The sequence below is a fragment of the Sebastes fasciatus genome, chromosome 1, assembly GCF_043250625.1.
Source record: "Sebastes fasciatus isolate fSebFas1 chromosome 1, fSebFas1.pri, whole genome shotgun sequence".
Classification (NCBI taxonomy): domain Eukaryota; kingdom Metazoa; phylum Chordata; class Actinopteri; order Perciformes; family Sebastidae; genus Sebastes; species Sebastes fasciatus.
In genome coordinates this window covers 14,221,784-14,246,268 of record NC_133795.1, presented here as the reverse complement: position 1 = coordinate 14,246,268, position 24,485 = coordinate 14,221,784, and the positions used below count along the sequence as shown (strand labels likewise).

Sequence of the window (24,485 nt, the reverse complement as noted above, 5' to 3'; positions counted from 1 at the left end):
GTGCATTCAAAACTTCGAAGGATGCACATATTATTAAAAATCAAAAGTAACAAATAATGACATGTAAGTTTAAAAAGAGTAATTGTAACAGTTGCCCATCCTCTCTCATCCATCCTCTCCATTTCCCGTCTTTGCTGTGAATCACAGACTTCTTCATGAGTCAACAATTCCCTTCCTTTCCTTTCCTCCTTCCTTGTGTCAGTGTCTAACATAACATACTGTATGGTGTGTGTGTGTGTGTGGGAATGCGTGCATGTGTATGTACATTCACCGCCTCAGATGTGGTGTAAGTCAATGACTTTACTGCCAAAACATCAGAAAACAGGCACACATTTGCAGACATAAATTTCCATTGCTCTCTGATGCATCATTGCATCTGGTAACCAAAACTCGACATCCAGATCAATTTTAAAACTGTTTCATTACAGCAACACCGACTTTCCTAAGAAAGTTAGAATAAATAGAAATTCCCCCTCTATCTCTGATTCAACAACTACTTGGGCGGATTATCCTCCATCCATAAAGACACTTCCTTCTTTTCATAAGTAAAGAAAGTCAGTTTTTTATGGTGACAATTTTCTTTCAAAGAGAAGGATGTTTTTGGAGAATGAGTGGTTTCCTTCACTTATTTCTTTAACTCTTCACGGGCAGCCTTGACTTTTTTGGTTTTTTTGAGCCTCATTGATGTGAGTACCTGTCAGATTCACAAACACCATCCCGGACTGGTGCATTCCTCCTGGCTCGACTTCTGGGTCACAAGTGCTTCAAAACGAAGTGAGTCCTTGAGGCAAAGAACGAGATTCCTCTCTCCTCCGGCTCTCTCTTTGGCTGTCCCTGCATATGGGAAGAAGTGTGTGTTAAAACAGCTTGTTAACACGTACACCGCCGCCTTGGCCGGGACTCCCTAATTATTCCCTTCCAACTAAAGGCCGAGAAAAGGAGAGAGTAGTGATAAACACACCCTTAGCATCTCTTTTTTTAGTGTGTGTGTGTGGTTGTGTGATGCGGAGCAGCTGTGACAGTAAACATGTTTACGAAACACCTGCTAATAGAACGCAGGTGTTGATTGACTGTGACCCTCCGAGCAATCAGAGTATATTGAGAGACTGATGCGGATGCCACTGTCTGCGCACACACACACACACACACACACACACACACACACACACACATATTGTTCACAGGTACTGTGCGACTAGAGATAAAGAGAAGCTTTGTGTGAACGCACTCAGTCATTTATTATTGTAATACACCCAGCCCTGAGATAGCTTTTTCAGTCTTCTGTTGTCTTTGCATAACCACAGAGGCGGCAGCGGTGTGTTTGTGTGTTTGTTTATGCGAGTATGTGTATGCAGCCTTCCCACTTTGTCTTTATTTGTAAACATGCACACTCATATGTGTACCAATGTGGGTGTGGGCACATATGAGTGTGTTTGTGAATGTTTGGATAATTTTGGTCTCTGCGCTGCTTTCCCGCTCTGGGTCTGTTTATTTGTATATCTGTGTGTGTGTGTGTGTGTGTGTGTGTGTTGAGGCCTCTCTTTGGGTTTGCCTCTCAAGGCATTGTGGGGATTTTGTGGGGGTTGTTTGTAAACATCAACTGCAGTAAGTTTTTATTTTATCGTGGCTTTATTTTACGACATTATTCCCAGATGGCTGCTAAAGCTCGGCGTTTTTTAATGCGTCTACCACACATTCTGCGCTCCCTCGCCTCACGCCCGGCCGCCGCACATGTGCTTTTGCTCTCACACGCAAACAAACAACGTGGTCTGCGGGGCTGATTCGTTCAGGAATGAGCAGTGAGGAGGAATTCTCCCCCCACATATACACACACACAGGCCAGAATTACTCCTTTTTTATCAATCCAAAATCCTGCGTTTAAAGGATCACATTGAGTTATTCAGCTTTTTTTTTTCTACTTTTTTTTCCAGCTCTGACACCGTGGGTGAGCTCTCCCATATTTCTCTTTAATTAAGCCAGGGAAAACCTTGTAGTACAGCCAACCCAGCTCATGTAGCCACTTATGTTTTAATTTAATTACCTGTCCACTTTGATAATTATTCCCCCTGATTAACAGGGAGAGAAGGGTTCCTAAATGGGAATAGGAGATGGGTGAGAGGGCCAAGCAGCATTTTTCTCCTTTCACCAAGAACAAGAATGAAGGTGTTGACTTAAGACGTCCAAGCCAGCTCTTATTTTGATTCAGTTTCTTACTTCTTGTCCCGCTTCAGCCCGGCCTGGCTCGGCTTGATTCAGGCTGTGGCAGAACACAGACTTCTACTGAGTTTCCTGTGCTCAGTTTAATCGTGTTATTTTATGCAACCATGAGCCCAAACAGACAAACAACAACTAACAAATCATGATTCTCCAAACAGGCGGGGGTGATTGATATCTTTAGTAAAAATGTCAACAGTTACACAACAACAAGCACGAGGATGATTCAGTCTCTTTGCTCTCTATTGTTGTGATTCTCTCCAACATTCAGTTACAGGATTCAAATTGTTTTTCACTGTCTGGATTTTGACGGTGCTGAATTCCAAATTCAGAGCATATCTACGTATGATTGAGGGATTGCCTCTACTAGGCTCTCAACATGGCGACGGCTGAGCCGGCGGCTGGCAGCTAACAGCACAAACAGTGCAAACAACGGCGACAGTGCTGATGAGGGCATAACAGCCGTGTGCAATTTGAGACAACACTACCTTGTCGAAATTCACACACTATGCAAGTAAGTACATAGTGTGCAAAGTGTACTACATGGAAATGTACTAACGGAAGTATCCAAATTGAGACACAGCTTGGGACTCTTATGAACTAACATGCACATGCGGCCGGACCGGCTACGTAAACAAAGCACAGAAATCCTCAGATTGCAACACACACAGAGGGAGAGAGACTTCATTCTCTGCTCAGGTAGACATTACTCTTCTATATCTTCACATAGCAAATAGATGTTTTTATATTAATGCTCTGAATTTGGAATTCAGCCCCTTTAAGTAAGCGTATACACACCTGCTGGGGTTCAGTTATAAACTTTCTTTTAATAATACCTTCTCGTTTTGTCGATCAAACTTGAAAGTGCACCTTCATGATAACAGCCACTTAAAAAAGCATCACTCATCACCATCCAGTTGCTCACATTAGCACCCGTCACTTCTCCGGAGATTTACTGGAGATCTATAAGAAAAGTGTTCCTGGCAAAAAATTGTCAGTCTCAGAGGAGAGGTGAGTCAGTAAAAAAAATATACATATATATGGGTGCTCCACAAACACACACCCAAAACATTTGCACACGGACACACATATTTTTAGTGGTATTGATCGTACTAATGAATGTGTTGTGATTTACTGCAGCCGTGGCCCATTGTTGGGTGGTGCTGTGATGGACTGCCATCATTTTCCAATGGTAAAAGCTTAGATAGAGAAAAGGCAGGAGGGCAGAATCCCATTTAATGGTCAAAGCAAAATTATTCCAAGATCTTCTTATGAGTTATGGCACTCTTTTTTTTTTTCCTCACTTTTTTTTTTGCAGCGACAGGTATGATGTAATTTCCAAATTTCATCAGAGACAGTAATCTCAACGCTGATTATGCTGTCAATTAGTAAATGAATGTGGTGGTGAGAGGGGGAAAAAGGTGGTAATAACTCTGCAAAAGGAGTTGTCAGGCTTCCAAAATACATAAAGGACGTAGTGAGATAGGCAGACAGTAAAAAATTGTCCAATCACAATATAACTGTCTATTTGCAAGGTAGGTGTAAAACAGTGGGTGAACCCACTTAAACTGATTTTTTAATATTTATTTTTTATTTGTGGCATTTTTTTTTTTTTTAGGTTGACGTAAATCTTTTTGGGCATGAATCGATTAAAGCTTCCATGCAAAAAGATGAATCACAGATTTGTCAAAAGCAAAAAATGTAGAAAAATATACTTTGTTTTTTAAAAAAAGTACCAGCACATGTAAAAGTATATTAAATTAGTAAGTGTAAAAAATAATCAAAGTGTTTAATAGTTCAGTTTGGATGATTTTGCTTTTGTTTCTGAGCTCAAAACTCAGTGCAGGCTAACATCTGTTCCTCTCAGCCTCCACAATAGCACAACTCAGCCGGGATGCAAAGAGAGGTCAAAAGATCAGTGCCTTCCACACACACACACACACTGGAAGAGAGAGAGAGAGAGAGAGAGACAGAGAGAGACAGAGAGAGAGAGAGAGATGGGCTACTACTGTCAGGATATAGCAACCGTTTTATAAAAATAACTTTTTTTAATCATATTTGCTCCAATCTCACCTTCAGCTTTAAAGTACCAAACATCAAAGTACACATTATGCAGAATAATGTATATTATTGGATTATACTTATTGATGCATTAATGTGTTCATCACTTTAATGTTACAGCTGGTAAAGGTGGAGCACATTTTAATGACTTTATATACTGCTGGGTAGTTTAATCTATAATAATACATAATTTATTCCTGGATTATATTTTGTATTAATAATCTGAATCTGTAAAGTTATTGAATCAATGTAGTGGAGTAAAATGTATCAGAACATGGAAATACTCAAGTAAAGTACAAGTACCTTAGAATTGTACTTGAGTAAATGTACTTAGTTACTTTCCACCACTGAGTACATGTTATACTGTTGTGTTTTTCTAAGCATTCTTTACTGCTCCTGTTGGAATAAAATAATTGTTTATTATTTTAATAATTAATAACTATAATAAGTATTTAACTGAAAAGTAGTAATGTGTTTTTGATACCTTCACTTTTTTTTGCATTAAATCATACCGGGATGTTTTCTGAAATTGATTGGATGTGGCACAACCCCACCAAGGCAAGGCAAGACAAGGCAAGTTTATTTATATAGCACATTTCATACACAAAGGCAATTCAAAATGCTTTACATATATAAAAGCAACATAAAAGAGCACAAAGTGCATAAGATTAAAAACGAATAAAAGAATATAAAAGTATAAGTTAAAAAAAATAAATTAAAAGGATAATAAAAACAATCAAAAGACAGTAAAGTGTAGCATTTGATCAATTAAGAAAAGCATCTGAGAACAGTTTTTGGTCACCAAGAAAAAATTCCACCAGCAGCCACTGGCTCTACCTCTCACCGGCTGCTGTTTTCCTATTGTGCACCAGGGCTTTTGCTTTGCGATGGATATGTATATAGGGGGCAAGTGATGAAAAACGCGCACCTGCTTTTAGAGGCATTACTTTGCTTTGCGAGGATATCCTCCTGAGACCCAGCCCATTGACATGTGTCCTCTGTAGTGGACATTTTGTCCACATGCATATCCTTTTACTCTTTTGACTTACTCTATCAACCCCTGGTGTATTGTAAAGAGGACATCATGGGCTTTCCAGTGTGTGTTTTTTTTTTATCAATTTGAATGTATTCTTGGTTTAATATCACTCTACAGCCATAATCTGTTCATTTTTTTAGTCTTTTCACACTGAAATAGTCCTGTGGTCCACTACTACAGTGGACATGCTGTAAAATAAAAAATAAAGTTCAAAAAGCCTAAACTGTAAGATTTTCTTTTTAACCCTAAATAGGAAGGAAATCACACAAAAAAAGTAATTGGAAGACTTTTTTTACTCAGTTCCCAGGAGGATATATAGGGGGCAAGTGATGAAAAAACGCGCACCTTGCTTTTAGAGGCATTACGGTAACGCTGCAAAACTGTCCCCCCTCTCAACACACACACACACACACACTCACACACTCGTCCACTCACTCACTGTTACAGCCCTGGTGGTGATTCAACCTCTGATTTTCAAGCGAACGAGCAAAAGCAACAAGACAGACGGGATGCCAAAAAGTGCGGACCGGTGGAGAGGTTGAATAAGCCCTCTTGAAGAGAGAGAGATAGCGAGAGAGGAAGAGGAGGAAGAAGAAGAAGAAGAAGAAGCAGACGCAACAAAACAAGACGCGCTTTTCTTCCGCCGCGGCAACTTGCGCACAAACAGTGCAGAGAGTTTTTAGCGGCAGTATTGTTCTGACTTCACTCCAGAGGGGCCACTCCGAGGAGAGAGGACGCACACAACACAAAAGGGGGAAAAAGGAAAAAGGACTAACGAGCACACCGCTTTGTCGTTTTAAAAAAGTAATGGTCCTGCGGTCTTAGATTCCTAGATTTTCTCTTGTCTCTCTCTCTCCTCCTTTCTCTTGTTTCTTTTTTCCATTTTTGATTATTATTTTTTTTTTTGTTGTTGCCTTTTTCGTCCCCTCCTTTGTCGCCGAGAGAGAGAGTGGACGCGCCGGGTGTTTGAGGAGCAGAAGCTGAGGCTGGCTGTCCACATGGTCCAACCAACCAACCTGGCGTGAAAGTTGACTTCTTCAGAGAAACAAGAGAACAGGTTGATGCATTATCTACACTTTTTCCTTTCTTCACCTCTCTCTCTCTCTCGCTTTTTTTTTATTATAACCTTCCTCACTCTTTTCCTCCTTGCTCTGTGTTTTCCATTGAAACTCTCTGATACACACATTAGTCCAACAAAAAAAACTTTTTCATGCACATTGTTTGTGAAACTCCTAAAAGTCAAGTATAAACAGCGTTTTATATTATAGACACTCTTGAGTTTTCCTCTTTCTCACTTCTCTGCGTCCATGTTTTTCATTTGAACTTTCTTTTTCACCTGATAGTTGAACTAAACTTATTATCAGCCACGTATTAAAATCCTCTTTCATCTTTTTCTATTTCTACAATAAGCAAGAAAACGGTCCAGGAATAACTTTATTTCTGTCTCGTCGCTTCATTCACACGTGTTGTACTCTACACACACAGTCACAAACTGTAGTTTACTTAAATGGCATTTTTATTTTGACCTCTTCTAATTGATCAAAGCATATAGTTTGGTGTGGTGTGAGAGAGGAGCTTAAAGAAAGTCTGATGTCCTCGTTCAAAAGTTCCTCTCACAGGTTTTGCACTATAACTAAGATGTCGGATCTGAATGGAGGCAAAAAAAACAAAAACGTTGCCCGTTAATAACCCTTGTTAAAGGATTTAATAATAAACACCGACGTTGGTTATGTGGTGATAATTTGACGCACCACACCGGTGTGCGTAAAAGGCTTTGTCATTGCTTTATACCTGTTTAACTCCCAGCCGGTACTGTCTTTAAATTTAGTTTTTTCATAATTAAACAATAACGTTTTTTTAAATTAAATAAAATGGTTTTATACCCCTCACTGAAGATAATAGACTCCTTGTTTTAAGAGAGAGACTTGTGGACATTTATCAATAGGTCAGAGGACAATAGTTTCTTTTCGAACCCTTTTTGACTTTTGGAATTGGAACCGCGTTTTGTGACCTCACTGCGTTCTGTTCTATTTTACAAATAGTATCAATATAAACATCTGGAGGTTTTAACAGCAGCAGGGCGTGGAGGAAAAAAGTTGTCCATGCTTAGTAAAAAGTTTAACTTAGATTATTAAAACGGATCTGAACTGTATAGACAGTGATAATTAGTGCTTTGTAACAATGATGCGTCTACTTGAGTAATTCACAAATTAGACTGCATGAAATGAAATACACGTGTTGTTGCTTTTTGATGATCAAATATATAAAAATATGCCCGCATATTTAGAGCTGACTTTATATTATAAATTTAGAAATTGTGGGGGTTGAAGTCTGCAGCCAGAACCTCTGCATGACCCTGGTTTTTCCTTTCTTTTTAGCAGTCACAAACCGCCTGAAAGCAGGCCTGCATGCACCACAAAGGAAAAATTATCCTTTTCTTCCTGCATGGGGAAAAGAAAAACTTATAACCAGGAATAAAAAAAAAATTAAATACAATTTTTTTAATGAGATAAACAGTTTTAAAAACTATTGCGCATCTCACATGTGCAACATCAACTTATTGTAAAAAAAAAAGTTGCTGTTCTTTTTTCTATTTCCCCTCCTAAAATAAAAAACTCATCAAATGAAATGTTGAACCATCATCAGCCTCCACATTCCCGCAGATGTCAGCTGGACTCAGGTCCCCGTGATGGAAAGCTGCAGACAAAAACAGGAGCGAGAGATGAAACGACAATTAATTGCTGTTAGTTGTCTGTCAGTGAGAGAAAAGCATCCAGGCCGTGTGGGTTCGCACCCTGACACGGGCATTATTGCCCCGTGATTGATGGGCGCCGGGGCATTTGGCATAATTAATTTTATTTACTGTGTCCTCTCTCTCTCCTGTTGTGTCCCTCCTCCACCTCCACCACCTCCTCCACCCCTCCTCCAGTCCTCTGTGCTGGCATTTCCGCGACGCGATGACACACTTTTAATTGCACTTTAATAGAAGATCCAGCGGGAATGAAAAAGCTCTTCATCACGTTTTATGACCTTGTCACATTTCTGGTGTCAGACAGGAAAGCAGGTATTTTTGTGGTGGCTGGGAGGCCTCATGGTGTAAAGTGTATGCACAATTAGAATAATAAAAAAAAAAGTTTATTTCACCTGGATGAATTACACATTAGCCTTCATAAAAAATCTGCACATTAATGCCTCATGCCAAATCAGCAAAATTACATTTTAAGATTTATTAATTTTTAGCAAAGAAATAAGAAGCTGAATTATTTGCAACCATTTTGATAGTGTGACAATAATTGTTCAACAACCCCTCAATGCATCTCAGATAATTCTTTTCAGCCTGCTAAATTTTGCTGAATTGATTTCCCACAAATACAGAAACAAAATAATTTACTTTCTTTTTTAATAAATCTTGTAGCTACATGTCCTTTCGGCTGCTTCATTTTCTCTCTGCTCAGATAAAAGAATGATGTTTGGAGTCGTCCAACAAAATACAGATTACAGCACAATTGAGTTATTTGTTACATTTTTATTTAAAATTACCTGACTGCTTTTCCCTTTCAAAATAAACCTACAATGGAGCTCAGGGAGAACCGCGAGACTGCTAAAGGATAGAGCACCTTTTTTTAAATTTCTACTTCTATTTTAACAGCAGCATTTAACACCTAAACTCACTGTAAAGTTTCTATGATGTGCTTTTGCTCATTGATCACATTAGTGGCAGGCTTTTCATGGTAAATATAATAGGAGACAATGACACAAAAGAGTATTTGAGAGACAGAAGTATAGTTATTTGGGTAAAAATGAGAGTGTACGTGTGCAGGAAGCCAGAGGTGTCAGAGACAGATTGACTCTCTCTGCTCTCTGTCGGCTATTGTGCGTCCGTGTCTCTGCGTTTGCCACCTTTTTTCATCTGACTTGCCTCGACACTTTTTCCTTCTTTGCTTTTTTTTCCCCCCTCTCTCCTCTCGACAGCTGTGTCTTTTCCATGTCCTGTTTTGTTTCATTGTTTGTAAGAGTCGCTCATGTGCTGCTGATTTTTATCAGTTTCAGACTCTGTTCTCCACCAGACAATTGTTTCTGTTATGCTTACTGACACATTACTTAAATGATGATTTTCAACTCGGCCTTGATAGTGAGTGTGTGTGTGACTCAAAGCACATGTATGAGACGCGTCTAGCAGTAATGTCTGTGGATCTCATGCGCTTTAAAACCCCTTCAAGCAGGATTAAAAGCCAGCAACATGATTGTGTTAGTCCATAAACTCACTCAGAGAGTCCTTAGCTCCAGCATGAGCGTGTGTGAACGTATGTGTGTGAAAGAGTGTATATATCTGAGTGCGGCAGTGTGTGTGCACAAGAGTGCTTTTTTCTCAATTCACCTGTCCTGCTCGAGTGAAAATGGACAGTATTTGAAGTTTTAAATGTCCTGTGCGTCGGTAGCTTTGATGGCTCGCCTGTCCGTCTCTCCATCTCTGGCTCTCTCCTCATTAAAGCCCTCCTGCTATCCCACAAGCCCACAAGTCTGAGTGGGCTTTTGGCTCCAAAGTGATGTTGAAGAGCACCCCGTATACGACTCTGCTATACATGTAGGATTTGACCCGTGATAGATACTTCTATTGCAGCACTTAGTGCATTTACCTGCTTAAAAAAAAGATGAAATGGTTAAATTTTCAATATCTTTTAGATGGGGTTTGAGAAAAGCAAAAAAAAAAAAATGTTACTGTGCAGGAAAGCATGTTTTTAAATGGAGTTATTTCAAGTGTTGGTCCTGAAGCTGCCGTTACTGCAGGGTGTGCGCATTGCGATGAACATATTTTGGGCTTTTTAAATGTGGAAATAGTGCAGGATTAGATATTATGTAGGTTGTAACAAACTGTATAATTTTGTTAAAATGAAGCATATTTTAATTTAGTATATCTCAGATTTTTGTGGAGTAAAACTTGTGATATAAAAAAGATGGAAAATCTACACATCTCCATATGTAATCACTGAGTGCCATTACAATATGGCAATTACAGCTTGTTACCTCTTTAAAAATATGTTAATGAAATATAATTGACAAATTAATGGATTAAATGAAGGTGTTATTCTTCATGGGCAGCCAGCGAGTGCATGGGGGAGTGCTCCGGTTGTGTATTGAAGTGATTGACTGCACAGTGAAAGTGCCGCCACATTGCTTTAGACTGAGGCCTGATTATACATGTGGTTCTAATTGAACCTGTTATTTAGGAGAAGTTGAGGGCTGAATACTTGTGTGAGAGTGTGTGTCTGTCTGTGTGTGTGTGTGTGTGCATATAATAAATCCCACACATTTTTCAAAGATGAGATGTGTTTTCTTGACGGGTCAGGAGGCGGTAGATGGAGGAAGATGTCTTTAGGCAGTCTTTAGGAAGTTGACCACCTGTGAGAGAGAGAGCTAGTTGTTTGCCTTTTGTGTCTTTTGAAAGAGCTGTCAATGCATATGTGGTGACAGCGGCACCCGCTCGCCGTCCCAACTTCATTCTGTGAGAAATGTTTCTCCTCTCTGATTGATAAGGTAATCATTTTTTTGCTTGACACAATGGTTTTAGCCCGTGGTCATTAACATGTCCAGATGAGTTTTTCTATATGTGTGTGTGGTGGATGGCTGGGAGGCTCAGAGATGTTTCTCCAGCTCCACAGTCAGAGCAGCGGCCCATTAACAGCTGATGGATGTGGGAAGGAGTGACCCAACAGCTCAGAGCGGAAGAGACTGTTTCCTATGGGCATGGAGGTGGTGGGTGGTGGAGGGGGGGAAGGGAAGCAAGAGAGGGACGCAGAGAGAGAGATAGAACATATGAGTGAAAAGCTGGTAGAAGCGAGAGGGGAAAAGTGCGAGTGGTGTTTTAGGCGTGGGTCATTATAGCTGAGGAAGCATTAGATCAGCCTACACTGGCTCCCTGTCTCTCAGAGAATTGATTTCAAAATACTGCTGCTGGTTTACAAAGCACTAAATGGTTTAAGGGCCAAAATATATTTCTGATCTTCTGCTATCTTATGAACCATCTAGACCTCTCAGGTTATCTGGATCAGGTCTGCTTAGTGTCCCCAGAGTCAGAACTAAACATGCAGAAGAAGCAGCGTTCAGTTTTTATGCACCAAATATTTGGAACAAGCTCCCAGAAACCTGCAGGACCAACTCCAACTCTGAGTTCTTTTAAATCAAAGCTTCAAACTGTCGTGTTTGCTGCTGCTGCCTTTTATTAGACCAGATAATGATCTTATATACTGCACTAGAGCTTTTACTCTTGTGTGTTAAATTCTATTTTAGCTTATATCCTATAGCTTTTATTTTTAGCTTGTTTTTATTTTCTAATCTTTAATGTTTTTATAACTGTTTTAATTATGTCTTAATGTTCTTTTTTGCACTTTGTCGCAATGTTCTTGAATGTTTATGTAAAAGCACTTTGAATTGCCCTGTTACTGAAATGTGCTCTACAAATAAAGCTGCCTTGCCTTGCCTCTCCAGAGTGCGCTTGGCACCTGAGGCTGGAGCTGAAGGAGAGGGCTGTGGAGTCTAGGGGGTGGGATGAGAGCACAGATTGTGAAGTAAGGCAGCTATCAAGTTTGATTTCACACACAGAAAAAGAGAGAGAGAGAGTCACACAGTATCATTAGGTCAGTGGCACAGCCAGGTAGAGCAACACCGAGATGGACGGCGGAAGCAGGAAAAAAATAAGTGCCCGTTGTGTTGGAGCATCTTCGTGAAAAAGCTTCTCATCGGTCGTTGTGTCCCCTGCTAACTCCGCATTGCTTCTGACAGCTGTATTTGTGTTATGGATTTTCCTTCACTCCGTCCCGTCTCCCTTTCCTTTTCCCCTGCCTCCCTCTCTCTCCCTCAGTAGTCGGCTCCCCTCCTCTCCATCGCCTCCACCCTATGACCTTTTGTAAGCACTTCATCAGAGAGCCGTTGGTGTTTTCTAAAGCGCCGCGACAAACTGACAGGGCAGCCGTCAATCGAGCGAGGGGGGAACCGAGGGAGCAGATCAGTGGAAAGCTTCGCTCAGAACAACAATGTGACTAAACTTTCTGCAGCACTGCTTTAATGTGTATTGAAAGGATGGCTGTGAAGGGTAGGTGACAGCTGCGGAGCGCGAGACTCTGAATGTTATGGATACACACACAGACAGACAGACGCGCGCACACGCAATTTTTTTGCACATTTCATAAACCGTCTGACTGTAGAGAAGCGTCACACAGCTCTGGAGTGCTCGGTTTGTCCGCGGTGCTGCGGCGGTAAAAATCTGCCGAGCGGACGAATGAGCGCTCCCATAAAATGCTGAGATTCACAAGGTTAGGGTTAGGGGTTACGGTTAGGGTTTTATTCTCTTATGAGTTGATTAAACCTCATATTCAGATTTCATTTTGGGTCCTGATGTGTCTTTTTTGACTGCGGTTATCAGATCTACCATTAATCAGATTTATTTAAGCATCTTTTCACCATCAGCATGTTTGAATTGCTTCAACCAGGATTGACTTTACATTAACATATGGTGATAGGAAATTAGCAATGCGGTATCTCCCCTTGTCTCCGTTCCTCACCATCCTGGACCGGGGAGGTATAATAACCATTTAAATGCATCTCATTATGTTTTCTAATCCGTAAAGTATCGGGATGTTGGCTAACGCAGGCGAAAGTGAGGCTGGAGCGTTGGCGGCGCACACCGCTCTTTTATGGTATTAGTATTTATGGTATTAGTTCCGGGGGACATGGGATGCCTACTTAAGCTATTAGCATGTGAGGCGCCGTGGGATGATCCATCCCCTGACAGGACGAGCTGTTAACCAGTGTTAAACCAAATCACAATAGGCTGCCTGGGTTGACGGATTGACAGGGCTCGCTCTCACCGCCCTTCCTTCCTTCCTCCGCTGTAACCTCACATGTAGATTTTGTTCACTTGGGAGTTAAGTTTTTACCAAAAACTTCTGGAAGAAATTTCAAAAGTAAATATGATGAATGTGATCTGGCCCTTTAGAAAAGGAGAAAAAGGAGGACATGCTCTCTTTGTGTCTGTCTTGTCAACTTGTGTCCTCCTCCTCCTCTTCTTCTTCTTCCTCCTGCTGCGGCTCTCAAGGTGAAGAGACTGTACAGGCTTGGCCCAGTGGGGTGCGGACTCTATGGCTTCTATAGTGCCCTTTCAGAGAGGGGAGGGAAGAGGAGGGGGAGGAAGCTAGAGCCACTATCGGGAGTCTTGGAGATCGCTCACAGACGAGAGGGATGCTGCTCTGCATGTGTGTGTGTGTACACTTCATGTGTGTGTGCGTGTGTGTGTGCAACTACAATTAACTGTCAATCAAGCGGTGACCCTTCACCTCTCTCCTCCTCGGACAGAATTCCTCAGGTTTTAGGTTTTGTTTTCCAGACGGCCGTCGGGAGGAAAAGCAAACAGGTCGTGGCTTTTACCAAACCTGTGTGTATTTTTATTTTTTTTAAATTAATAATTGAGGAAAAAAAACAAGCTCTGTGTCATTATTTTTATAGATTGTTTCATCTGTCCCAGACGGAGCAGATAAGAGAGCTGCGTTAAGTTCATCAGCGGCCGATTTGTGGCTTGCTCGCTGGGCATTGAAACTAGTGTGTATGCGCATACACATGCACGCCTGTGTGTGGTGGGCATTGTTGACCGAGAGACATCTGCCACTAGATTATACCCAGCTGTTATCTGAATAATTGTGTAATCCCCCCCCCTCCCCTCACTCCCTCCCTCTTTTACTCCCTCCCTCCTTCCTTCCTTCCCTCCCTTGCTCCCTCCTCCTCCTCCTCCTCCTCCTCCTCCTGCTTTGCTCCCTTCTTGCCCCCTTCTTCTCAGACTGATGAGACGGAGAGTGATGAGTCTCTTCTCTTTGTGGGCTTTTTTTTCCAGGAGTGTTTATGAGTGTGTGAGCTTGCATGTGAGTGTGTATCTCTGCGGCCCCTTGGTCACCGGTCGTTGTTTGACATTTGCAGAAGGATTTTAGTCCCCCCCCCTAACCCCCCATACACTCACCTCCCTCCCCTTCTCCTCTCCTCCCTCCCCGTGGCTCTCGGGGAAATAAAAGTAGCCTAATCCTGCCAGATCAAGATTGCTGTCCACCACAGCTTTACCAGCCTGTGAATTAGAGCCAGCTCTCATGTTCCTGAGGAGAGAGGAGTGTGTGTGTGTGTGTGTGTGTGTGTTTGCGTTGTGGGCTGTTGGCCTTTGAAGCAGCGTTAGTTGTTTGCCGGCAGAGAGCTGGTCAGGGGGAAAAACAAGAATAAAAGTAAGTGAAGAGAGAAGTCTTTGAGTATTTAGATTCTTCTTGGCTCACCGTTCAAGCCAAGGTAATTTTCAAATTGTTCTAACAGGCTGTATATGATAGTACAAATATATATTTATCAGATTTTATGTTAATTAAAGAAAAAGTTTTCTAATTGTTTTTTTTTTCTTTTACGTGTGCTATAGTTTTTCATTTTCAACTTCAATACATCAATTGAAGTTTTAAAATAAAGGAAAAAAAATGCCTTTATTTTTTCTTTCAACAATTAATTAAAACAATTTTTTCCTGGATTAAAAGAGAAAAACATCATTCGACTATACTGCTGTCACATTCTCACTGTTCCACTGTATCTACAAAGGCACAACACAATGTTTTCAACACAGACATTTTTTCCTCCTTCCACTTATGACGAGACGTACAAAAAGAAAATCTGTTTTATTTTACTTTAATATTTTTTAATGTATCGAGAAAGATGTTTGCGTGTCACTCATAACAGCACACATACACACACACACACACACACACACACACACACACACACACACAGCATGCGTGCCTTCAGTTACCACTGCTGCCTTCATTTCTGGTCCGTGGTTGATCGGAAAGTGTTCTTTTCCCTGTCGGAGCTCCGACAGTCGCTCACTGTGAAGGACTCAACACTCGCTCTCTCTCTCTCTCTCTCTCCTCCTCGCCTCTTCTTCTGTTGCACTTTCTCCTGTCCATCTACTCTCCCCCCCCCCCCCCCGTCTGTGCTCTCTCCTCCTCTCCTTGTCATGCCTGTTGTCTCTAATTATCATGGCTCTGTGTTCCCTCAGCCTCTTCATTACATCCAAGCTGTCATCACAGTTTACCTCCAACGTTTGCTACCTCTCCTCAGGCCCCGTTTCAATAGGAATCATTTATTCTGAAATGACAAGACTCAATGCAAGTTCAACCAGTGGCTCTGAGTAGTCTCTGAGAAGCAGCATTTGTCGAGAGTGACTGTTTAAAGGACTGCTTCTTTCTTCAATATTTTGCAAGCAAATTTCATGTAATAGAGGCAGGAAACTATTTCACACTAATAATTCTAAGGTTTGTAAACTTTACGTACTCTTTCAAAGAATTACATTCAGTCCATTTTGTGATTGTAGTGAAACATGAATGCAATGTTTTGTCAGCACACCTGCTCGTCCCTGAACGAAACGATCGAGCCTCACAGTGCTAAAAAAACAGACCGGGTCTCGGCCAGATTCTCTAACAATCACAACAAATGCAGAGGAACAAAAAGCCTGACTTTCTTATGAAGAACAAACAGCAAGTAACGGAGAAAACACAGGAATGTTTTCTTCAAGGACTGAGGGCATTTATTACCAGGCTGAAAGGCAGCCATTGGGTGGTTGGCTTAGCAGACACCACAATGCCCGTTGGCCCAGTGAAGGTCAGCGCTGCCGTATGCAACCTGTAGCCCTAATCGGCAACTTGTGCTGCTGCAGGTTTCCATTGTCTAAAGGTCAGTCAGGAACAGTGCATTAGCCTCGGAAAGTAGTCGGCATAAACGAGGGAGGGGACTCTGAGGGAGGAACGAAGGACTAAAGTACAAAAAAAAAGAGAGAGGACAGGAGGGAGGGTGAGTGCCAATGAAACCCTGGCATGCTCCGTGGTGTCAAGCAGGCGTACGGCTTCTGGGGGCTTTGTGAAAAGTTTGCCTGCGAAAGTTTGCTGAAGGCTGGGTTCGGTTTGAGCGGCTCCCCCCAGGGTTCGCTCAGAGAGTGGGTGGAGGGAGGAGGAGGAGGAGGAGGTGGGAAGGGAAGTTGGAAAGCAAAGAAGAGGAGGAGAGGGGAGCAGAGAGCAGGCATGCCGTCACAGTTGTCCGTTGTTACGGCGCGCAGGCCCTTAGTCGCTGATCTAAGAAACACAACTCCCGGCTCACGCCCCCTCCTCTCCCCTTCACCCTTTCTCTCTCTCTCCCTCCATCCTCCTCCTCGCCGCTCGGCCTCCCTGTCCGTCTCTCTCTTAGCTTTCGACAGCTCTGCGCTGGCTGGTTATTAACATACAGTTTGCATTAGTGGAGCAGTGGCTGGGCCTATTTGCTGGTAATGAGGATAGGGGGCCTGTGCTGTATAGTAACTTGTTTGACCTCCAGTGGCGGGGTCAAGTTCATCCCGAGGAGGTGTAATTCTCTCCCTCCTCAGCCCAAACACATGACTGCACCCTGGGGGGAGGACGTGGATGGTGTGGGGGGGGGAGGGACCGAGGTGGCCCTCTTCATCCCAAATTTGAATCTCTCTTCCCCTTCTCCGCTCTCTCCTTCCTCTCCCTCGTCCCCTCTCTTCCCACAGGGTTAATTGAAGGGGAAATTGATAGTTCTGTGCGGTAATTGTGGCTTTGAGAATTCTCTGTCTCCCACGGAGAAAGATGAGGGCAGCTGTACCGAAGACAGGATGGCGTGTTGTAAGAGAAAAGGAGAGAGAGAGAAATAGGCAGATGGAAGAGCAAATAGAAACCTCCCCCCGCTGCACCCCCTCGGGGTGGGGGTTTGATTGGTTGATGAGGGAGCGTGTTGATTGGCTGATGACGAGCTGAGATTTCTGCGTAACTTTACTAGCCGGGCTCTAATAATCATTCAATTCATTATCCAATCAGAGAGACTCACCATACTGCACTGATTCTCCTTTTAATTCTCCTTTTGAGCCCCCTCCCTCCCTCCCTCTCCGTCCCTCTCTCCCTCTCCATTCCTCCCATACCTCCCCGAGGAGCCGGGGATGGACAGATGAGCGGAGCGCACTGTATCTGTTCGGTTCTGCTCCGCTGCTCGCTGAAGTAGAGAGAGACAAACTTATATTCCACTGATGCCAGTGCTGAATGGACTCTCTGCCTCCCTCTCTCCTTCAAGAGGGGCTTTTCTTTCCCAGGGGCAGAGCTTTATAATTAGTCTTCTTCCAGAAATAGAAAACTAGTTTTCTGAGGTGAAGTCACCCTCTGATGTGTAGCTTTTAAAGCTGTGAATATGAATTGATACAGAACGGAGGAAAATCTATTATATATATATGAGGAAAAATCTATTTCCACCACCACCTGGCATGTGCTATTTTCATGTTTATTTAAAGGCTGTCAAAGTCAACGCCATAATAATGTAAATTCTGTTTAATGCATTAACACAATCAATATTTCGAAGGTTGTAGCTGGCTCAGTTTTAAAGAGTGACGATGACATCATATGAAACTAGAAAGGAATCTATTGGTACCAACCATGTCATACTAGCTTGTCGGGAAGGAGGTTTAATAACGCTCCAAATTTACTCTAAATTTTGGCGAGGAAAAGCTGGCATGGCCATTTTTAAAGGGGTACCTTGACCTCTGACCTCATGATATGGGAATGAAAATGGGTTCTATGGGTACCCACGAGTCTCCCCTTTACAGACATACCCACTAAATGATAACCACATGCAGTTTGGGGCAAGTCATAGTGAAGTCAGCACACTGACACACTGACAGCTGTTGTTGCCTGCATGTTATAATTTGAGCATTTTTTTATGCTAAATGCAGTACCTGTGAGGGTTTCTGGATAATATTTAAATTGTTTGGTATTGTTAATTGATTTCCAATAATAAATATATATTTGCATAAAGCAGAATATTTGCCCTCTCCCATGTTGATAAGAATATTAAATACTTGACAAATCTCCCTTTAAGGTACATTTTGAACAAATAAAAAAAATGTGTGTTAAATTTGCGATTAATCCCGATTCACTATGGACAACCATGCGATTAATCGCGATTAAATAGTTTATTTAAAATAGAATAAATGAAATGACTGCGAGAGGAGAGTTTTTGGTCAGATAGACGTTTTGTTCCTGTAGTAACAACAGGTCTTGTTTTAGCTCCTGGCTTAGTTGTTTAGTCTCAGCTCAGACCACCTCAAGGCTGTCACCCAGGCAACGTTGTGTATGTGTGTGCCTGTGTTGTCTGTTATATTTAATTCTCTTCATTGTGTACTCAAATTTGTCAGTGTATTCATTTCTCCCTTTTTGACTTTATCTCCTCCATTGGTTCTGTTTTTTTCTGCCCTGTTTTTCCCACCTCTTGCCCCCCCCCTCCCTCCTCTCCTCACCGCTCTCCCTTTCTCTTCCCCGTCCCCTCTCCTTTCGCTTTCTCTGTCCGTTAATGAGAATGTGTTAACGAGAAAGAAAGATCTATTGGGTATAGCACAATTTATCAGAAAGGCAGAGGTTTGGAAGGAAAAAAAAAAAAAGGCGGCGGGCCCTTCAAAGAAGTCCTATTCTTGTGGTTGTGAATGTTTGATGAGACAGTGAAAAGTTCCCCCTCTAACGTCATGGTGTCTGAACAGAAGAGAACAGAACCGTTCTAATCATGCCGCGCGGAAAAAAATGACTTCCAACCCGATTTAATTAACTGATAAGAAACGGCTTCAAATTAATTTTTCAAGGATGTAAGATTTTGATTAAGAAACTCCTAAAAGAAATAGACGAATAATCAATTTTTTAATCAACTTACTCAAATGGTAACTGGTTAATATGATAATTCTAGCAATTAGGGCAAATATTGTCGAGCAGCAGTTTCTATGCATCCTGTTAAAGGAATTATAATATCTTTACATCTAATTATCATGGTTATTTAATTTTTTTGTATGGCTACCTCTCAATTTTACCATTCGTTTTTTTCATCTGCTATTATAGGGATAATGAAATGAGAAGTTGGAAAGTGTAATAAGATGAAACTTTTATAAGGGCCAACCTGAATGGGGCTTTTCACGCACCCTGATTGGATAGATATTTAGGAAAAGGGGAAAGGGAGTTGTTCCGAATGACATTATTTCTGCTGGTTTTACATGCAAAGCTGAGATGGATCTTTTAGATGTGTGATTCTTTTATTTCGTCAGCAGATTAAAGTAGCTAATAGCTCCTGGCTTCTCTGTGCGACTCCTCTCTTATTCAGAAGCAGGTATAGGCCCGGCCATGAATATGCTCGGCGTTTTCTAATCCGCAAAGTTTCAAATCATCTATTCAGCTAGAAGAGAGAGAGAGAGGGAAAATAGATTCAGCTTTGATTGAAGGAAAGATTGGGCTGTTCATCTGCTAGTGGCCATAAAAATGTGGATGTATGTGCGTGTGTGTGTGTGTGTGTGTTTCCCTAATTGGACAGGTATTGTAGCGGAGGTGAAGAGGGTGCACAGAAAGAGGTGGTGGCGGGGGGTCCGGGGCTTTAGGAGAGTTCCTTACTTCAAAAGAAGCCTTGGACAAACGCTAACCCCGCTCACATACCACCGCAACGACTCCACGTTCACGTACAGTGGCTCTTTTGCCTCTCATGAGATGAATATCCATCCCCCTCTCACGCTCCTTTTCTCTCGGAGCCTCCGCTGTATCCCTCGCCTCCCCGCACGCCGAACATCAGTGGAGTCGTGCGTTCAGAGGGAAATATTGACAAAGCGCTTGGAGAGATGGAATGGTTCCTTTTAATTATATGCTGCTCTTATGATGCACGGTGTTTCTGTCTGGCTGCTCTCACACACACACACACACACATGTATACACGCTGATCAGCTGAATAGGTATTCCTGGCACAAACCCCTGTATTGAGCGCACATATTCAATTAGCAAAACGCATTAGCAAAACTTGGCATTTGTTGTTGTTTTTTTCCCCCCTCTCCTTGCTCAGAATTAATGGTTTTGATATGCTAATTAGCGGGTAATTTAATTTCAAAAGGCCTCAATTAACAGCAGCGTTGTGGACACGAGGAAGTTAAGCAGCGTAATCTAATTTGCATTAGTAACGAGCAGGGAGTAATTAGTCTCTAATTAGCCACTTCAGACAGCACTTGTGTTTACTTTCCTAATGAAGTGGAGGGGCTTTTTTTTTTTTTTTTTTTTTACAGGGAAGCCTGTGTGTGTGTGTGGTTGGGTACATACAAGTGTGTTTATGAGTGCATGTGTGAGTGTGTGTCTGGTTTTGGGTGGGTGGGTGGGGGGGTGGGCTGGCACCAGAGGGAGAATGGCATATGGCTTACAGTTTGGCTCCAGTTACACACATGGGCACTCCCACACAAACACACAAACAAACACAAATGAACACACATACAGGTCAGGCCCTGCTGTCTTATGTGATTTGGCGCGCACCCACAGTGGTTTTCAATCCATTGAAACATCTCTATGAGCTCACTTACACACGCCACCAGGGATTGATTGTGTGTGTGTTGAAGGGGTTTTATCTCCATAGTGTTTCCCCTGGTGTTACTTTTTTGTTGTGTTGCAATAGCTTGCAATATTTTCATATTTCCTTTTTTTTTTTTGTATATCCAGGCACTCGCTTTCCAAATTTCATTATTTTTGCATTGTGGAGAGTTTAAACTGTTGTGTGTGTGTGTGTGATGATGACGTTACAAACCATGGTTGCTGGCCGGCCCTAATGCAGGGTTTATTTCTGGGATACTGTTGCCTGTGTTGACAACGTAGCAAAACAGTAAAGGAAAGACAGATAGATGGATAGATGGATAAACACGGTACACTGTGTTCCTTTCATTGCTATCATTTCAATGAAGTGGAAATATATCCTAACCAATACTCCAGGAAAATAGCGGACAAATTAAATTCAACTTTTTCTGGGACGAGCGTTCCAATAGTTGGAACTTTTCCATTCGCAGCCGTGTCGAAAACAAGTTGAAAACAACAGGCTTCCTCCTGGGCTTTTTTTTTTTTTTTTGGGAAGGGAGATGGGGTGGAAGGGTTGCAGGGGGAGCAGCATAGCGGGGCTTTAGGGGAGGGTGGTGGTGGTGGTGGGGAGGGGGACAAGCAGCTGCCCTATTAGCCCAAATCTGTTGTTCAGAGGCGGTGGGAGGAGGGTGGAGCAACACTCACTGAATTTCCACAAAGGAAAGCACACACTGTTTTCTTCACTTTGTGTGCAAAGGAGGCTAAGTTCTCCGATTATGCCACAAATTAACGTACGCTTAACCCCCAACACCTCTTAGGGTGTAGATCTTGTCTTATTTTTTTTACCCATAATCCAGTGCAAAGGACAGAAGAGACCATGGGGACCCCATTAACTGACAGCCACTCTGATGGGAAGGCGTTTTTCTAAAAGGCTTTTCCCCCCCCCAACCTTTCCTGGGAATAATAAGAGAGGTCAGAAAGTTGGGCGACTTCCTGCTGCAAAGAGCGGGGTCAGAGCGCCGGTTGGCAGGAGTAGTCAGCACTCAGCGGACATGACTTGGAACACACACAAACACACACACTCACACTGAATGGACAGCAACCCATAGTGTAGAACTTGTGTGATTTACACACCCCAAGAGCTGAAGCTGGAAAGAATTCAATAAATATAATGAATGAAGGCGCTACAGTGATTATGAGCCTGTTTCCATCACTGACCTCTACCCATACGCACACACACAGATTTATAGGCACAACATATGCACATACACACACAAACACTCACACATACGCATCCATAAATAGGCAACTGATTTACAAATGAGCTGACCTGTGTGTTGGCCTTGCTCTCAGATAGGCTCACACCCCCGCCAGGATGCATAAATCACAATGGACATGCATATGCATGAGCATCTGAGGAGGTGGGATAAGTGTGCGTGTATGTGTGTGTGAGCATCAGCCAGCAGCGGTGTTTGTATCGATCATTGAGGCTTAGTTAAGTGCCTTTTATTTCATTGAGTTAAAGTTAAGGGCCGTGGACAGGCCTCTCTCCAGTGTGTGTTGCCTTTGAATGGAGAGAAAGCAAGAAAGAAAGGAAAAAGGAGGAGAAAGGACTCTTAACTGTTCTTTTTTTCCTCTTTTTTTAGTGGCATCCAGGGATAGCACATCACATTAATGGAACCTAGATGACGTTTCACGTCCCTTCTCTCTGTGGAAGAAGTGGTTTTGGTGTTGGACCTTTGCCTGATGTGTGTGTGTATGATGTGAGCTGCTTTAACCTCCCCTTGTTTTATGGACTTATACATGGCTCTGGATCTCACTGCTGCTAGATTAATTTACACACCACTCACACAAGCCTGCCAAATCTCCCTCTGTCTCTCTCTCTCTCTCTCTCTCTCTCTCTTTCTCCTTCCCTCTGAAGACAGAGCAGAAATTGCCTGGTGAGGTAAATAAATTACTTCCATCGATTGCTGTAGTTGAAGAGTGACTTTATCACAGTTTGACTTGTCCAGATACAGATCAGCGTGTGACAGCGTGTGTTTTTTATAATGTGCCACTGTGTCTGTGTGTGTGTTTACATGTGTGTGTGTGTGGGCTGCAAAAATCTGTGTAAAATCGACTTGATGGGTATCTCTATATATTAAAAGCTACAGTATTGTCCATAAGCTGTGTGTGTGTGTGTGTGTGTATGTGTGTTAGAGGTCTAATTGAAACAGGGCGCCGTGTGCATATTGAAAAGCAGATGGTATTATTAGAGTGGGATCTAACAGCCCACCTTGTGGCCAGGTGGGTTGTTGGCTGATTGAGTTTATCTGTGTCTTGTTATCCATCAGCGCTGCTCGCTGATAGGAGCTGTAGATAGATGACTTAATGATACCCACCTCTGATTGTATATGTTTTATCTAAATCGCTGTGTGCACCGCCGACGGCACACCTTAACCCCCCCGTGCCACAGATGTCACTTCATGGAAAGAGGTTAAAAGTTCACCCCAAAAAAGTGCAGAGGCTATGTGTGTTTCTATGTGTGTGTGTGTAGCAGTCTGGGACACATACTGTTTTAATAGACGCTGTGCTGACGTTACTGCAGAGGCCAAGAAGCCACCGTTAAAAAGAAAAAGGATTTGGAAAAAGAGCGAGAAAAGGCCTCATCTGTTTGCATTAAACAGTGGAAGAACTGACCAGCGAAGGAGCAAATGAGCGGCAGACGGCTAAAAGATATCTGCTTTTCTGGCTTCGTCCCTCGCCTCAGATTTCCCTCCCTCATTCTCTTCATTTTATTCGGCCTGGATCGCTCAGTAACGCTCCTTCTTTTGTTTTGTATCTCTTATTTTATCTCACTTATTTAACTTTTTGTGTGGTTTCTGAATGGCATTTGTCCATGACTAAATGTATTGTCTGCTCTAGTTCTGTTACAGTAAACTAAACTATAAAGACCTTCCAAAAGAAAAGTAACACAAAAACATAACAGAAAAAAAAAACGCTGAGCTCACAGGCAGACGGGACATTTTTTTTGTTTTTAATTTACACTTAAACACTAGTGCTCGTGGTTTATTCTGACCTGTCTGTCTGTCATCTGCACTATCAGGTTCTCCTCTGTATCAGATGCTCCTGATTTGAGAATTAATTAGGCAGCGCGGTGGCGTCAGGGTTGGGATTTTGGGTTTGTTCGCTAGCTATTTTAGTAGCTAATTACTGAGGGGGAGAGTGTTAATTGGAATTCTCTTAGATAATGTGAACTCCTCTTCCCCTTTTCTCCCCCGCCTCCACTAGAGTTTAATAGAAAACCACAGCACTTAATAGACCTCTCCCTCTCAGTCTCCTCTTGTATTTATTTTTTATTTTGATGTTTCTGACAGTAGCTCAGCTGATGCATTTGGGGAGAGGAGACGCTCTGCATGTGTGGCGTATACTCTGTGGTGTGAGCTGTGCTCGGAGGAAGTGACATACAGTAATCCCCTCAGACTTCATCAGGATATCGACTCCTTTTCTCTCCCTGGACGGCGTCCTGTTACCTCTCGCAGGACACAAAATTGCAGAGACATGGAGCTCTAGCGACGTATCACACAGGGAGAAATAAGCAAAGGACAGGAGGGTATACATATTTTAAACGGAGGAGAAAAAAAGCGCTGTAGTTCACAGAAAGATCCTCACGAATGCATGATTAATGTTGCATTGCATTTATACTCTTTGAAAAATATGTAATGAAAAACATAAATTTGATAAAGCTCATCTTGAGGGCTTGCTTAATCTTGTTTTTATTCATGTATTTTACG

The 24,485-nt window shown here is 42.3% G+C and overlaps 1 protein-coding gene across 9 annotated transcripts in view; it reads left to right on the top strand.

The window, feature by feature from the left end:
* The first annotated feature begins 5,726 nt into the window (after positions 1 to 5,726).
* The window catches only part of foxp4 (forkhead box P4), a 112,549-nt gene continuing 93,790 nt past the window's right edge, over positions 5,727 to 24,485 (top strand). For 8 of the 9 annotated variants that reach the window (XM_074630908.1, XM_074630902.1, XM_074630879.1 and 5 more), the window contains exon 1: positions 5,729 to 6,368. The gene's annotated coding sequence lies outside the window, so the exon portion shown is untranslated. Of the gene's footprint in view, positions 6,369 to 24,485 lie in introns of all 9 variants that reach the window. The other variant, XM_074630917.1, reaches the window with a different exon arrangement.